At 42.6% G+C, this 17,315-nt stretch overlaps 1 protein-coding gene across 1 annotated transcript in view; it reads right to left on the reverse strand.

Moving 5' to 3' along the window:
• The window catches only part of fut8b (fucosyltransferase 8b (alpha (1,6) fucosyltransferase)), a 96,413-nt gene extending 81,768 nt beyond the window's left edge, over positions 1–14,645 (reverse strand). The window contains exon 1 of the mRNA XM_063495821.1: positions 14,449–14,645. The gene's annotated coding sequence lies outside the window, so the exon portion shown is untranslated. The remainder of the gene's footprint in view (positions 1–14,448) is intronic.
• Between the last annotated feature and the right edge of the window lie 2,670 nt (positions 14,646–17,315).

Below are 17,315 nucleotides of genomic sequence, written 5' to 3' on the forward strand. Positions count from 1 at the left end.
TTGCAGTGTAGCCACCATAGTAGGTCAATGCACAAACTAACACAATCATGGATAAAAACACACTAGTATGCATACAAAAACATCCACACTGTGGCCCCCTTGGCTATATAACTCCTCTTTCTCTGCCTCCAATATAATATATGTTGTTTGTTTGCTGGATCTGTGCTAGCCAGCAGCATTACCCTGATGCAGCCAAGCGTAGCCTGCACTGGACACACACTATGTCAACGGCAGTAAGCAAACAGAGCACTGCACTGCCAGAGATGTGGAGCAACAAATCTATACCTTTCACAGAATGGGAGGCTGCGGATGGAGGGGGGTGGGGGTAGAGGGTATCCAGCTACAGTATATGATAGAATTTGATAAACAGCAAGGGTCAGGAGGTAGGTCAGCACACCATTTAGTTATTCTGACAATTTTGATCCATTGTGCGCTGGGATGAAGCACTGGATGTCGCCTGAGATGAGAAGGCTTAAATAAAAAAAATAAAAAAAAAAGTAAAAAGAAAGAGCTGGCAGGAAGCATAAAACAAACAGAGACAGTCTTTACTGCAGGAGATGAGAGGAGATAAAGCACATCAGAGGGAGCGTTTGCTTTATCAGAATGCAAAAAGAAACCAGGAGGAGAAACACACTCCCTCTAGAGAGTTTGGAAGACGGAAAGGGCAACACGGAGGTGTAGAGCTGTGTTTAAAAAAGAAAATTAAAGAATAACACTTTTGACTTATTCTGAGATTTCAGCATTAGTAATGACAAGTGTGTGTATGTGTGTGTGTGGCTTATGTGGACTTTACTGTATGCAATAGTCTTCATCTCAGCGAGGGAGGTTTGGGACTCAGTAGGGGGGAACTAAGGCCTTTTCTTTAATTAACAGTTCAATTATCAGGCAGCTAATGGCTTTGTAAATATAATGGGTTAATAACTCCGCAAGTACGATCAATCATCTGATTTTCACTTTTTGAAGCAAGAGAAAGTTCTAAATTTGGAATGCACATGTGCAGTACATTGTATGTGTGTGTGTGTGTGTGTGTTTCTCTGCTGTTATAATAATGAAGAAAGTGGAGCAGCAGCCATTCCTCAGATGGGTTTTCCATTTGAGTTTAGGAAAAACTGAGCTGGTATCAGCTCTGCAAAGTTACTGCTGGCAGCTCGTTGACTGTAGGTTAACCGTCTCAAATGAGGAAGAAAATCTATACAGTGTAGTGGGCAAAATGATTGTGTGTGGGGGAAATATTTTAAACAGTCTTTATATCCTAAAGGTAAGCTGAATCAATTTCACTTCACAGTAACTGAATGTACAGTGGCTTCATTCTGATGTATTTAAAAATGTGGTGTGTGTGTGTGGGCATGAGCCCAATGAGGCAGAAAGGGTGCCAGTAGCCTTTGAGGAAGGAGCATGTGTCCAGCATCCACCACTGTTGTGCTGGGTCACAGATGTCACCTCCTCCAGCAGCCTACCTCATACCACTCGCCCTCCCCCACTGCTCAGCCCTATGTTGCAGGTGAATACAACGAGCCAGTGTTAATCATTATTTAGATTTTTTTTTTTAACCAAAAAAAAAAAAAAAGGGTCAAAGAATGGTCGCAAAACTTCGTCAGATTTAATATGAGAAATGTTATGCAGAGCTACTGGCTATGTTATGTTGCCAAGGTCTTGCCAAGTGAAAGTTAAACTGAATTAAACACTGTTGGCTCCTGGGTTTAAGAACCAGCTAATCAGAATGGGGAAGCTTGGCAAAGGGATAACACACTTAGATAATTTCAGCCGCAGGAAAACGAGTGAAACCAGCATCCCACAAAATAAAAAGGACAAAGAAGGGTGTGTGTGTGTGTGTGTGTTTGTGTGTGTGGCAAAAGCATATAGAGTCTGCTAATCGTAAAAAGGAGCTTCCTTTTAATGGTGTGGTCATCTTTTTCAGAGGGCCTGAAATTCCTTTTGCACGGCTCACCATTTGTTTGCTTGAGACGCTGAGAATGGTTTACCACAGGAATCCTCCATGGGGATTGTTGCGTGTGCATCATTCTCTCCATCTCTCTCGCTCTCACTCATACGCACACATTAAATGTGTCCACCCACACATCGCTGACATTTCTTTTCGGAGTGTCTTTAAATTACCACGCGTATTAGTGAAGCACTGCAAAGACCTCTTTTTATTATTCTTCCTAATCTCGTGTGCTTACGAGGTCAGCGGCTGCCCCCACTCCCCCATATGCCTTTCCTCTCCGCTTCACTCCTCCGCCTCTCTCCCAGCTCCCCTCTGCCAGCAGGCACAGACAAGTGGTTACACCCAATCTCCCATGGGAGCCCCTTCTGCAGTGCACCGGCAGATTAGGAAAGGACATCATAGCGTGCTCCTGTTACATGCCTGCCTCCTCTCCCTACACTTGCCACCAGCCGCCCACTTTCTCCCAGCTGTGACTCACTTCTCACAAATCCAGCCAGGCATTTCTGCATGCCATTTTGAATGTTATATTAATGTTACATGGGCATAATTTGAATTAGTTTGAATATTTTTCACATTTGTAGGTAAGACTTTGGTGTCTGCTAGGTTACAATTTCCAACAAAGATTAAAGTGTCAGTGTGCTCAAGCAGGAATTGAAATATCCATCGCCTCCAACAATTTTTGTAACATTCTGAAACAAACTGAGCATTTGAATAGCACGCTCCCTTCATGTAGACAGGCATTTAAAAAAACAAAAAACACTCTGGTGAGGTATCCAAAGATTTAAAAAGTACAAAGAGTTTTAAATTTAGTCTCTGTACCAACTTTTTTCGCACCTCTGAAAGGTCTAAACACTTTTAAATTGTTGGCAGGGCAAATATTAACTAGTTCGTTTGAAGCATATTGAACCACGTGCTTTCACACACAATTTATTTCTGGAGCGAGCAGAAGGAGGTGCATTTTAAGAATAATTGGTTAAGGAAACAATCGGTAGATAAGAGATTGGTTTTTTTTTTTTAGAAAAATGGGTCAAAGGAAGACAGAGCATCAACTTGAGCACTGAGTTATTTGTGAGTGAGTTGGAGGTGCAGAGCAAGTGTAGGGGCAGGGCTGCCTGAAAGTTACAAGCATTGGCACATCAGAAAAGAGATTAGAAAACTTTATGTAATGTGATATCAAATTGTATACAGTACTGTGCAAAAATCTTGCACTGGCCCTCATTTCTTAATACTTCTAATGAGGAGGATGACATGGGCCGTTTTTTCACTCATTTTCAATTCAGTCCATATACGTGACCATGTTCAAAAGAATGTTGCCCCCCAATTTGTTCAGCCACTTAACACTAACTTATTAAACACTAAAGCACAGCAGCAAGGCGCCTAACTCAGGGGATAACGATGAACGTAGCGAGAGAATTGATGATTTCTTTAGACACTTTGTTACTAGCAGTCTGTCGCAAAGAGCTGTTAACTGAAAACTTGAAATGGTGTGCAGTGTACCCTTTAAAAAATTTGAGGTAGCAGGACAAAAAGAAGAAGTGGCATGCCTACATCACATAAACAGTATTTGAAATTCATTTCTTTAAGAACTACACCTGACACAGCACCACAGAGATGCATCTGGGCCTTGCGTTGATTCACCACTGAACCTCCTGAGAAAGGTCTCAGTTGCAGAGTAGATTTAACGAAACTATTCTTAAGGAAGGAAAACAGGGACAAAAGGCAGAGGTATGACAAATTACAAAACAACTGGAATGAAAATCAGTGTCAACTGAGTGATGAATGTAAATTAAAAGTTTTTGTTCAAGTTGTTATCAATATGTAGGGGAAGAGTCATGCGAAGCCTGGAAGAAAAAAGCTTGCCCAAGAACGTTTAGGCACCAATTCCATAGTAAAATATTTAAAAAAAATGACAGGAGGCTCAATATGTTTGCACGTACTGTAGCTATAAACTGCATTGTTTCATCCTTTATCTTATCTGAAAATATATTGATTTATCTTCAAAACCTAAGACCCAAGAACAGCATTAAATCCATTTTGTACAAACAATACTCTACAAGCTGCTTGGACAAAGCTAGCAGTTGTGTTTTCCTTTCTCTTGCTATAAATAGATAATCTTAATAACTCACATCCTAGGAGAGCAGGGCAGGATGAAGCCTAGTTAATGGACCTGAGTACTTGAATAGATGATGGAGATTCACATTTTTCCTCCCAACTTTGAAATGCTCAAAAATGATTAGGTAAAAATCATTTCTGTAAGAAACATCCAAAGGCACTGAGCGAGTTCAAATAACTATGAGGACAGGGGCGGGAGCGCAATGTGAGGGCCTATGATTCTAATCCCAGTTAAGACAAGCCTGGCAGGCGAGCCGACACAAAGGAGCTTGGTCCAGTGTTAGAGGAATTAAAGCAAAAGCCTCTTCTCTGTTGTTATGCTAATCCACAAGACAATGATTATCTGCAGGGCAACGTTGCCACGGTGATAAACATGGCTCAAGAGTGCCTCAATTAGGGCGCCAATTGCCAGAGGAGAGCAAAAAGTGAGTAAGGCGGATGATGCTGCCATGAAGGAACAAGAGACAGAGTGCATGAGGTCTTTTGTTATTTCAGTCGAGTGGATGGGTCAGCTTTCGATTGATGGGGTAGCTTACAGATGAACTTTGACCTTTACAGCTTGACCTTCGTCGGGCTTGACCCTGTTCACGCTGTAAAGACCTGCTCGTTCACTAGGACAAGTAGTTCAAGAGGGGATATGTAAATCAGCTCTCGAATCAAGGACACAACTATAGGGTAACACTATGACTCTCGAGTACGCGCTCTGTGCAGTGCAAGTGGAGTGGCGAAAAATAAAAAGGCATCCGGGGTTGCGGCTCTTTTCATTCATCCTCCAACATGATAGCACCGCCGTTCGGGTGGCTGTAACTGTTTTCATTTTTATATAAACATCAAAAGTTGGAGGACAACCATAACACTTGATTCATCTATGAAAATCCTTCATTTACTCCACAAATCAAAGTGAGGAGGCAAAGCCCTTGCTAGGTGTTGAAAAGCTCCTCACTGAGTTGATGTGCCAACTTCAATTCTTTGCTGTTGTAACAAGATCAAAGTAAAGTTTAAAAAAAAAGAAAGAAAGAAAATCAGGCTAGGAGAGGCTGTTTTCTGTTTCTGGAGCAGCTTGTCACTCAGCTTTTTCACAGATGCATATTTGAAAATCTGGTCATGTGGTTGGCATCACACGAGTGTCTCCTCGATCCTCGTCAAAACTAGCTCTGGGCCACCAACGTAGACAAACAGAATGCATCCCCACTGCTTCAGAATACCTCCATCCTGTCTATTTGGTCTTGTGCTCCACTTTCCTGCCGTTTCTATGAGGAATGTTTCAAGTTTTGCCTTTTTTGATCCAGTCAGTCACTTGCTCTCTTTTGTCTTCTCTCCCCATCTGTCCTATACAGATCCAACTGCATAATAGGCCTTGGACTGCTGTGTCATCTCACTGAGTCCCCATTAGGGGCTCTTATATCTGACTGGCATGTTGTTATTACTCTCCCAGACCACAGCTAAAACTGAGAAATGGGTCTGCCAAGCAGGCCCTTTAAAGTCCACTGCACTGATAGCTCTGGCACTGAGGAGCAGTGGGGTTGTGGTGGGGATGGTACAGCGACAGCACATAAAGATGGGAAGAGTAGGAGGTGAGGCTATATGATGCAACACCTCTAGGGCAACATGACAAGAATGTCAGATGCAAATGGTCTCATGCTGGTTTACCAAGGGGCTTTGCCATAGGTGAATGCCAGTGCTGCCACTCTCACAAACACAGAGGAGAACTCAGTGGCATCAACAATCTTGCAGAGACAGCAAGATACAAAATTTAAAAGAAAAGTGCTGATGTGGGAAAGCAAAGGTGGCCTATGAACCTGACTCAGAGCTAAAGCACAGGTGCCGGATCTGGAGAACAGGTCCCGCAGGATTCAGAGTCTTTCCCGGGTAAACAAACAGAGCAAGATGTTACAGCTGCAGTGTTTTTTTGTTGGGTTTTTCTTTCTTTCTTTCTTTCTTTTCTTGAGAAATAATATCCTCCTCTCCAACAATCAGAAATTAAAACAAGTAGGAACCAAAGCTGGGACAAAGATACATGATGAGAGAGAAAATGAAAATGTTTGCTTTGTTCCTCCTTTCTTTCCGGCTGTCAGAAATAAAATGAGCTTCCAACACACTTCTCCACATCAAAACCTTTAGTCTCAGGCTGGTTTCTTCCTCCAAGCAAACTGCTAATATATAGAAGTCTGGTTGATGTTACAGAAACACCAGAGAACACTTAACCTTGCACTGTAGCAGCCACTAGTTCAAGTTGTACCCGAGTAACAGAAAAGAAACTGCACTCTGCTGCAGCAGACTTCTACACTACGCTCAACAACAAATAACACAGGAAGATGTTTGTTCCTTAAACACTATTTTGTGAAGCAACTGTGAAGGCGTAACCTTACAGGAAAGATGTCAGTACATGTAAAAAAAGACGCATGTAAAACCCTCAGACACTGCTTTGCACCAAAAGTACAGCTTGATTCATTTGTACAGTTGCGGTTACCGTTTGCAAAAGAACATCTTTTTCACTTCTCCAATTACATATTTTAGGAGTGATGTGGAACTGAGAAAAAGAAAAAAAAATCAATGTGCTCTTATTTGATGGATGGACAACTTGATGTAAATGATGTCTTGGGAATAAACACACACACTCATTTTTTGTACTGCAACCCACAAACAACTGGCGTCTGCACTATACTTGGACTGGAAATTCATCCTGACACTGCTCTAATGCAAAGCCTGCAACATGAGCATTACAAATTCATTTTATAACTCAATCAATAAATGAAAGATTGGAAGTGAGACTTCTCTGGCACACAGTACTCCTTAATACCCAGAAATACCATTAACCAGCATGAGACTGGACATCAAGGAGGTCCGATGAGACACATTTCAACTATATTCCAAAAGCACAAGCTCCTGGAAATGTTTCAAGTTACATCTATTAAGCTAACTAATAAAACCTTGAATCCATTCTGCAAACGCATCGCAACTGCAGTATGCGTCAAACGCGCTGATGTGATGCTTTGTCCCCATTTTGCAGTGTTGCTCTCTTTTGTCTTTGGGCGAGCACGCTGCACAGGTATAATCATCGTGAGGAACACGCTGTAATCTGTTTTGAGAGACCCCAGTTTGCAGAATGAGCAAACATTTCTCTTTATCTGGAAAATTAACCAAAAAAAAAAAAAAAAAAAAAAAAAAAGTTCTGTCCACCACAATCAATACTGAGTTACTGTCTTTGAGGAACACCAGGACTGCAGTGCTTTAGGATAATTTGCTGACATCTTGCAGTCCTTCCAAAGATCAGATTTATGAGAGTAGCAGACAGACAAAATTAAAGAAAATAAACGGACTGCACACCGATCTGGGCTGTGTTTGCGTTTGTTGATGTGATGTTATCTACCAGATACATAGTTGTGGAGGATGAGCAGACAGTGTTTGAATTCCAACAAATTCAATCTAACCCCCCCCCCCCAAAATAAAATACACATATACATACACATGTCATGTTTTATTCTTTCTGCATTTGCATAGAAGTAGCTGTGTTTAAAATTTTAATAAAATATGTACTTTGTACAAGTTTAAATCCAAGGAAACAACAATGCCAATCATTTGAAAGTAAAAGCAGAAAGACGCTTCCAAGATGGGCTTTATACATAGAAACTGAACTAGGAGTTGACTGCTTATATCCACTTCAATTTGAATCTGTTAGACAGACCTTAATATGTTAGGTTTAAGGACTTAATTGGTTAAAGTATGTTAATGATTACAGATGAACACACCTTTTGCTGTTATCTAGTTAAGATTCCAGTCCTTCTCTGTTTAAAAAAAGAAAAATACCATCTGACTTTTGGCTGCTGTCTTCAATTAAATCCACTAAAGGAAAGCACTAAAAGAGAGCTTTGAGAAAACAACAACAAAAAAATCTTCTATAAGATGCTCTCACAGCACTGAAAACCATCAATATGTGATGAACAATGCATTCCAGGAGTTATTCTGTGATTTTTATAATTACTATTTTGTTGTGCCCACTTTCCTTCAGCTTTCCTCATCTAATTCTACTTCAGTTAGTGATTTCCTATATTTCCCAGAGTGCTTTTCAACAACCCCCAGTGAAAAGGCTCGACAAGCTCAATGGAGCAAGCTGTTTTATTCAGCTTAGGGAAACAGACAGTCCATATTTAGGAGGGAAAGAGAGTGGGCATATCTGAGCTTTTAGGATCTTTTTTGGTGTATCGGTTCGTCAGTATGGGATGACTATATCATCACTAATTTGAAAAATACAGACTAACGATCGTAATATAGAAATGCCCCATCGTTTTAGCCTTTTCAATCTAACTTTAACATACCGAGTCCATACTTGGTGTACTGAATACTATCTACAAATTACAATCAGCTCTAAACTATCCAGTATTACTCAGAAAACACTAAATATCTTTTAACTGCATTGTATGCAGGTCTCTTGAGGCTGGTTAAAATAAATAAATAAATAAATAAATCTGTGAGTCATCATTTACGGTACAGAGAAAGTGCAATCTAATATTTTCTTTTTTACGGTGAATGCTTGGGTCCGCAATGCCTGAATGCAAATTTTGCTGTATATTCACAGTGTGACTGCTGTCTGATTGCTACCCTGCTGTCTTCCAGAGCACCATGCTGTGCCAGGTGACAAGCCTCCTACAACGGAAATCCAATCAGGCCAATCCTCTACGATCCCACTCAATCCTCTCAGCCGCCGCCCTACACCGACAACCATCAGTAACACACGCAGCAAATGTCACACACACTCATAGTGAACTCTGTGACAAATATAGAGATGGACAGATTCACATTAACCACCTCTGTGAACTTGGCACACACATTGGGGGGGGCTCGGTGCTAAACACAGCATCTCTTCCAGCTACAATGGCCACACAGTGTGGCTGACCCTGCATTCTGACCTCTCAATGGAGGTTACAGAGATGAATTTATCCCTTAAGGATCAATAGTGCGACTGCAAAAATCCGCAAACACTCTCCCCACCAAGGCAAATAAACCCTTCAGGAAGCAGAACTGGCAACAGTGACACAAATAGGCCCCCTGCCTGGGAGAACGATAATGCACGCCTTTCATCACAGTCCAGGTCCCACTTTCACAGGAGCCTGGGGTTGAACCCTCTCTGGACCTGCATAGAGGTCACATGCAGGCCATCCAATACTGGCTAGTACCATTGGATACCACTGGCTAAATGGAGGACATTCAGCAGTCCTTGTGTGCTGCTGGGAATTTGGGTTTGATGCTGAAAACAGAATAATATCCACAAACCCCCGTGCACGCCTGTCACACAACCTTTTTACCCAAGTGTGGGAAATGCACCCATTCTGTCAGATGAGCTCATAGTCGTGTGCTTTTCTGCCCTGTGTGTGTGTGTTGTGGAGGGCCTGTGCATTCTGTGTTCGAATGAATGCGAATTATTGTCACTGTGATCCTAATGTCCAGCATCTGGCTCTCTGACTCTGTTTTTTTTTTTTTTAAAGCAGGGGTGAGGTAGGCAATCTGAGCATTTGTGCTTCAAGCTACACAGCTGCCCCAGTTACTGAGACTCTCTTCCCTCCTAATTTTCCATCCATACCCATCTGCCTCTTCTTTACTCCAAAATATCTGTCCCGTTCAGCCTTGGATGACACTAGTGACGACTTGTACTTTCTGGAGTCTCCTGTGCTCGAAACATTCCTTAGAGTCTGTTAATTTTAGATCTTGTTTTAACTTAGACAGTGTAGGGTCCATAAAAACCACACAGCACAGTAAACTTGTCAGACGGCAAAGAATTTTTAGCATCTCTGAATCCCTCCAGCCCTCCATGCCTGTGCTGATCCTGGCCTGAGCTGTGGACTCAGAGGGGCTAACAAGCCTGTTTGATGGGCCATGGGCACTGAGCATCAGGGGTTTTGTGGGTAGATGGGTGGTTTCGGGGGCTGTCTGTGTCCCACAGTGAATCCCTGAGCAACTTGTGATGAGCTAAAAATTCCCACTGTGTCTCATACCCATATGAATTCAGTTCCACAAGCAGAGAAGGCACTGCTTGCATTCTATTTGTCTTCGTGTGATGCTTACACAGAGATACAAAACTAGAATACATACATATATTACATAGAAAGACATAAATTAATGCAAAGGCACATGGGAGAGTGTGCAGCAAGGGGGACTTAAGTGCCTCCTACTGAAAAGCAGAAGAAACAGGGGAAGGAGGGAATTTAAGAGCTGCAAGTGGATGGGTACATGCCTATTTATGGATGGCTCCAATGAGCCGAGAAGAAATGTCGTAAGACCCACTTCCCACCTCAGACTGCTGCAGCAATAACTCCCCAAGAAAAAGCAAAAGTAAGCCTACACAAGTGAGTGTGCACGCACAAGTACACATTCTCAGTGATGCGGGTGAACTGCAGGCTGGGCAACCTCCCTGCAGGGCCAAACAGAGAGGGGGCAGCATACTCTTCTAGGGGGAGCCCTGGTCCGAATGTCTGACTGGTCACAACAAAAGTAACAGGAACAGGGTACACTCAGAGCTATCCCTCAACCCCAGTGCATGTTCTAACATCCTCCAACCCCACCCGAGATAGATGTAGCAAAGACATGTGATCTATCTCCACTCCCTACACAAATCAAATCTGATGGCACATGGCTATCGGCTCAAGCTCCTATTGCGCCTGTCTAACTGAATTCCTATTCCAAACTTCTTCTTCTATCCTGTCCTTAGATATTCAAGTGAGTAAAGATGGGAAGACAAACAACAAGACAATTAGACAGGCAGACAGCAAGGCAGGCCTTCCAGGGCCCTTTTCTTCTTCTGCTGCCGGAGAATGCTATCAGCCTGGATCAGGCTAGCCTACTCAAGTTGAGCTTCAGCAACCTCACGGGCCAGCCCGCTTTTCACCATGGAAACCTGCCCTATACTCGCCCCGTGATTGGCTCATGCAATCACTAGACAGTCACTCTGTCTTACAATACGGATAATAATGGCCCTCCAGCAGGATGACAGCAGGAGAAGAGTGATGCAGAAAGGTCTTTTCCTACAGATTTTGCCCTTTAGAAATGCTGCATTCTGCAGGTGCACAAAAAGTACAATACCTGAATGCTGCTCAGCTCGTTTCTTGTACAGATCCTAGCCAAACCAACAAAACACAGTCCCAACAAACTCATTAACATCTTAATATGTTAGTGATTATTTTCTCATCTCCATAAGGACATTTTCAAATCCTAGAGGGCAAAAGAGAGATAAAACAAACCCCAAACAACCACTCTAATATGAAAAATGCCAGCCAAATGCCAGCACTGGTCATACAGCAATTGCTCACTGAACCGCATTCATGAACCAGCTATTCTTTATCTCTTCTATCTTTACAGACCGAGCTCCTAATAATACGGCTCAAAAATGGGTATGTGTCCATGTTTCCATACATAATCATTTCCGCCTTTTTCTTCCCAAAAGCAGGGACAACAAAAGCAAAAGCTTCTTTTCAATGGCCTCTGCTCTATTTACAGTACATTGTCTGGAATTCGAATACCCAGCACAGAGATTAACAATACCAACAAATCAATGCTTGCGGATGAGCCTCTTTTGGTAACATTGTTACTGCATCTCCCTACAAACATTGCCATGTCTTGCATAGCCTCTTCACTTCAGTTGTTCTTTGTGTTTATAGCATGAGGCCCCAAAACTGGGAGCATGTCTTCAAAATGTGCTGTTTGTTTCCTCCACAGCACAATTCAGCCTTCTCATCCGTCTGACGTTTTTAGAGAGGGGAAAAAGAAAAAAAGGATATATCTGGGACAACAGGGGGAGAAAGGGGATGTATACACAGCACCCTGAAGCCAACATCAAGCATTATACACACACAAACTGTACACTAAGCCAAAACACTGTGATGCTTGAAATTAGAATGGCTTTTCATGCAAACAGAGGCGCTTGCTGTGCAGGTGACAGGCTGGTGCTGCAGAAAGAATTGAAATGAAAAACAAATCCAAATGCTATTTTAAATAAAAACACCACTTGGCAGAGACTCGCTGCGCTAAGCCAAACAGAGGAACGGTGCTCGCCACGTGACAAACGTGCACACGTTAAATACACCTATTAAATGAGTCACCGCCCATTTTTGCTCATCGCCCCGCATCCAACCTCCTTGCCAGAGCAACAGTAATATGTTTAATGAAGTCATTAGTCAAAAAAAAATGAAGACAGACAGCGGCATGAGGCACTGAAGGTGGAAGCACAAAGGGCAGAGACAGAGGCAGGAAAACAAAAGGGGAATGGGGGGAAATGGATCAGCTGAAGTGTACTTCTCTGGAAAGCACATTCTCGTGCATTATAGATGCAGCATCATGCGTGCCAGCAGCTACATAGCTGCAAATGTAATATGTGTCTATTCTAATAAACCCAACAAACAGAAGGAACACAATCAGGGGTGGCATTTTACAAAAAAAAAGTTCAAACATGCCAAGTAAATTTTCAGGGTAACTGCATGTGAGCGTTATCACTGTTGCTTGATCTAAGTGCTTCATCCAAATAAGACACCCGCGAATGAACTACTCTAATGAAATTATTAATACTTGGCTGGTATAAATGGATCCACCCATGGCTATGCCCATTCATTCCTCAAATGGCAAAGCCCAGATCAAAGCAAATTGTCGCCAAAGCGTGAGTCACAGTTGCTTTTATGTAAAATAATTGCCCCCTGACAGTTTAAAGCAGCTCAAATATAACCACGCGTCTATCTGAAGCAGCACAGTGGCTGCCACTGGAATCCAAGACCGAGCTCCCCTGCCGTGGCATAGACTGCTGTCCCAGCAATATATACAGCTGTTTACTTATTCATGAGTGGATGGATTAGGGCTACTAACTCAATCAATCTGCTTCCAGTTACCAAGGCTGACTTTATTAGATAACATTAATGATGAATTAGTTGTCCATAGGTGTTGCGTTTCTCCCTTGTCAGCAAATACAATTCAAATGGGAGCACAAGGGATATCGGCAGCAAATGGATCAACACTCTGGGGATAATTGTGGCACTATACAACACTACCGACTAATAAATTATAGTCGGGTCATATGCCACTGAAGAAAGAAAAATCACTTGTGTGCTTCATGGAGATGAAATATGTCTTGTAATATCTGCTCCAGACATTAAGTGATATGAAATAATAAAGTCAAGCAAAAAAAAAAGAGCCATGCTTTATGAATCGATTTTCATGAAAAAGAAATAAGATACCGCACTTATAATCTGTCTTATGGAACACAATTAAACAAGAGCCTTTCACTATGCTTCTCCCTGACATGCTTTGATTTTAGCTCGAGCTCTGACATCATCGCAGTATTACAGCCATTCATATACCAAGAGCTTTTGCTGCCTAAGTTGTACATTTATCACGAGCTATTTGGTGGTACTTAAATCACTATGAAGGAATACATCTTCTAATGGGTGCCCCTGCTGGGAGTTGAACCTCAGGCCTTACCAGCCCTGACGGTCCAGATTCTTATCAGTTGAACTACACCACACACAAAACACATACTTCCTCCGTGCGTGTGGGCGATGCCGTGCACATCATCGCCAGCTTTATCGGAACGTGCACGCGTGCGAGTGGAGATGGGAAACAGAGCTCACCCCCTCTGACCTACCTGACGCGATGCAGCATGAACTTAACTGAGCAGTTTTTATTTCTCAAAAACCCCATATTAGAGGCCTCAGCAAACACTACCCACACCTCCAGATACCGAAAACAAACGCACGTCTGGCTCTGGTGATACAAAGCGATTCTAGATACTAGCAGTTGTGCACTGAGGCTTACACACAGGCAGTTGCTTTGTCTGCCCGCCACGCATAAATACAACACAGCAAAGGAAGGGAGGCACACACTTGTCAAACACACACGCCGGTGTCATGTGTCTTTATTAACACGTTGTGTGCGCGAGACTGGAGGTCAAAAGCATTGCATCCTTATTTAACGACACATAGAAAAGCGGCTAGCATATAGGCTACACATTTCTAGCACTGTTGATGTCAAAAATTAACCCGCTGCTCGTTCATTCAGGTGATTATTGGGTCTTAAAAGGCGCTTTCACACTAACTACCCGGGTCCTGACGCGGTCACACTGTAAACCAATTTGTTCCGAGCACTTGCTTTTCTCAACGCGAACGAGCGATAAAAAACACAAAAACGGGGGGGTCGCGAGGCAGTTTGTGGGTATGTAAAGCAGCCAGGTATCAACAAGAGAGACCCCCTGATGGAGAGTAAAAAGCGCGGATGTAACGGGACCTGAAATCGCTTCTACCGTGACCGCTGTTTGATCTAACCAGCGACGCAGTCAACAGGCCGGGATGTAAGGGGCTGAGCACTGCCTCCGCTGCTTCAACATTTCCGCCATGCGAGCAGCGTGATCCGCTACCTACCTTGACTTGATACGCCGGCTTCCAGAGGCATCCGACCCGAGCTGCGGAGGCTGGGTCCTGAAGCAGCAGACAGCCGAGACGTGTTGCTCCACAAAACAGAGTAGGACGGCTGCGGCGGAAACAGGAACTGAGGGGAGCTGGGGTCTGTGAATCCAGCAGTCGAGGCTGCTCTGTGGGGATCTGCTGAATGGCCGGTGTCAACAGAGATCGGAGAAAGAGGAGGGGGATGAGACTCCACATCCGGTGAGATAATTTCAAAATAAAGAATGCGCGCGCTTCAGGTGCAGTAGCTTAAAGTGGAGCTGGAGTTATATATACTTTAGGGTTGGAACTAAATATATTATTTATTCTTTATGTAGTTTTACTTAAAAATACAACAAATACATCATAAAAAAACATGTAAACAGATACAAATTCATTGCACATTTCTAAACACCACAGTGTGTTCAACTGTGTTGTTTTAACCTGTGTTCAGTATATTGTCTGGCCTGGCAAATAAAACAAAAGAAAACTTATTTATTATTTCTGTTTTGGAAAGGACTAAGACATCTCAAATACCCCTACAGTTGCTGATTTTCTCAGGTTAGTTAATCCGAGTTATTTCGTTTTATTGTGAAACAGAAGAGCCTTGTCTTGATGCATGCTCAACCATCCAGGTAAGTAAATGATCTAAGACAGAAGAAGTCACCTGGATGACTGACGAAACGTTTCTCCCATTGAAAACGCTACGTCCAGATGAACAGAATCAACCTGTTGGGTACAGAAGAACCTTATTTTGTCCTGTTTCTTCCTTATTTTGAATTGTGTTTCCTCTTTTTATAGTATATCCGGCGGTGATACAGAAGCACTTTACTGCTCTGTGCCAGTGCGAAGTTCATTTGCAAACCATATTGTTTCATTTATTTTGAAGGCGCGTAGGTCCAATTTCCTGATTGCGCGTCGTTCTCAGTGATGCAGACTCTGATGGGAATCGTTGACTTGAAAGCGGCAGTGCGCACACCCGCGTTGGATTGGTGAATTGCATGGGAGCTCACAGACTGACAGACCCGGTGTCACCGGCCAATGGAGGGCACGACTCCCCCGTAAGCGTGGTACTCGACCTTGTGACTGGTACAGTGCAGAATAGAGATACAGTCCACAGTATTAGGTCACCAGCTCTCACTCGCCATCACTTATCTGTTACAGCCTCTTGCATTACTCTTGGCATATTCTTTCCTCATAATAACCGTATGTCTAAACTGAGCGATAAGACAAATAGCTTTAATATCCAACATTTCTGTCTTGCTTTACACAGTAAATGCAGTTGGGAGTATGTGTAGACAGAATAAGAAAACTACCCCACATTTTTCCACCAGGTAAAGGGATGACAGGAATTCACATTAGAGTGAGTCATGTTTTTCTCAGTAGTTCGCTGACACAGATTTTCCAAATTATGTTATTAATATTTTACATCCGTCTACCAAAATGAAAACTCGAAGAACTGCACAGTACACAGGCAAGGACTTGCCTCTAAAGTATTTTACAGTCTGGGTAGTGCTTTTAAAAAAAAATTTTTTACGAAGTTTTAGCCACAATGTGTGTGTGTGTGTGTGTTCACCTTAAATACAAAAGATTGTGAGATATTAATAAACCCAAAGACGTTTTTATAAAGTGGTTAGGACTGTCACCTCACAGCAAAAGAGCCCTGGGTTTGAAACCACTGACCTGTGCCCACATGTGCTCTCTCTGGGTACCTGAGCTTCCTCCCACAGTTCAGAGATAAGACTGTTAGGATAATAGTTGATTCTAAATAGGTTATTTCTCTGTGTTAGAGCCCCGTGATGGAGTGGTGACTTGTCTAGGTTGTACCCTGTCTCTTATTCCGCGACAGCTAAAATATTCCCACCTTGACTCTGGTTAGGAAACTGGATGTATGTAATTTGCTATGTGGCTATGACCTAAATTTCATAAATAAAACGCTTCTTAAGGTTAGATGGCCACTGAGCAGTCAGAACATCTGTTGTTTTTGGGGGCCTGTACAAAGCTATTGAACTAACACACTATAGACAACAGTACAACATAAAGGTGTAGCAAAGTGCCATGCACAGGATTTTTATGTAATGCAGCTCTGTGATGTTTTTGCAAAGCTCATTCATTTTACATTCGGTAACAGCATTCTTGAGTGGACTCTGCTTCTGCACAAGTCATCAGTCACCCGGCTGTAAACCACTCCTGTGAAGGTTGTGCATGATCACCCTTAGGTGTCCGTGCCAAGACCTGTTTATTTATTAATTCACAGTCATGGTCACAGTATATTCATTTTTAATTGCAGCTCACTAACGTTATGCACAGAGGGTCATCAACTTGGAGTTGATGCAACAAAAAAACATACTGTCTGTCATAAATGTAAGTACGCCTTTGCTGTATCTCTCTAAATTAACCCCACTTGGCTTGAAATAGTGCCAAGCAATAGCTGAAAAAAAGGAAAAGGGAAGTGTATGGATGCCCTTAAAGATGTATTCCATCTGTACTATTCTCTATGAACTGCTACACAGATGTTTTTCTATCCACTGGTTTCAGTTTCACTTGAGAAATAAGCCAGTAAATCAAATTCATAATGCCCAGAGGCTTTTTATTTGTTGCTGCTTTTCCATCCATCTTTGAAAAATATCTGTTGTGCCTCTGAGAGGTCTCTCTCCTGTGGCAGGAGCAAGCCCAGTCTTGCCCGTAAACCGTCACGTAGTGGTGGTCGAACGGGTTAAAGCACAAATACAACCCCCACCTACAAATTTGCTTGAGTGGTTTGAGTCATAAAGCTGATGCCAGAGCGCCATCATGTGGTGCAAAGGCAACTTTTTAGTACTGTAGAGAAATGAGCAGATAAACCA

This window comes from Pelmatolapia mariae, linkage group LG15 (genome assembly GCF_036321145.2).
Source record: "Pelmatolapia mariae isolate MD_Pm_ZW linkage group LG15, Pm_UMD_F_2, whole genome shotgun sequence".
In the NCBI taxonomy this organism is placed as follows: Eukaryota; Metazoa; Chordata; class Actinopteri; order Cichliformes; family Cichlidae; genus Pelmatolapia; species Pelmatolapia mariae.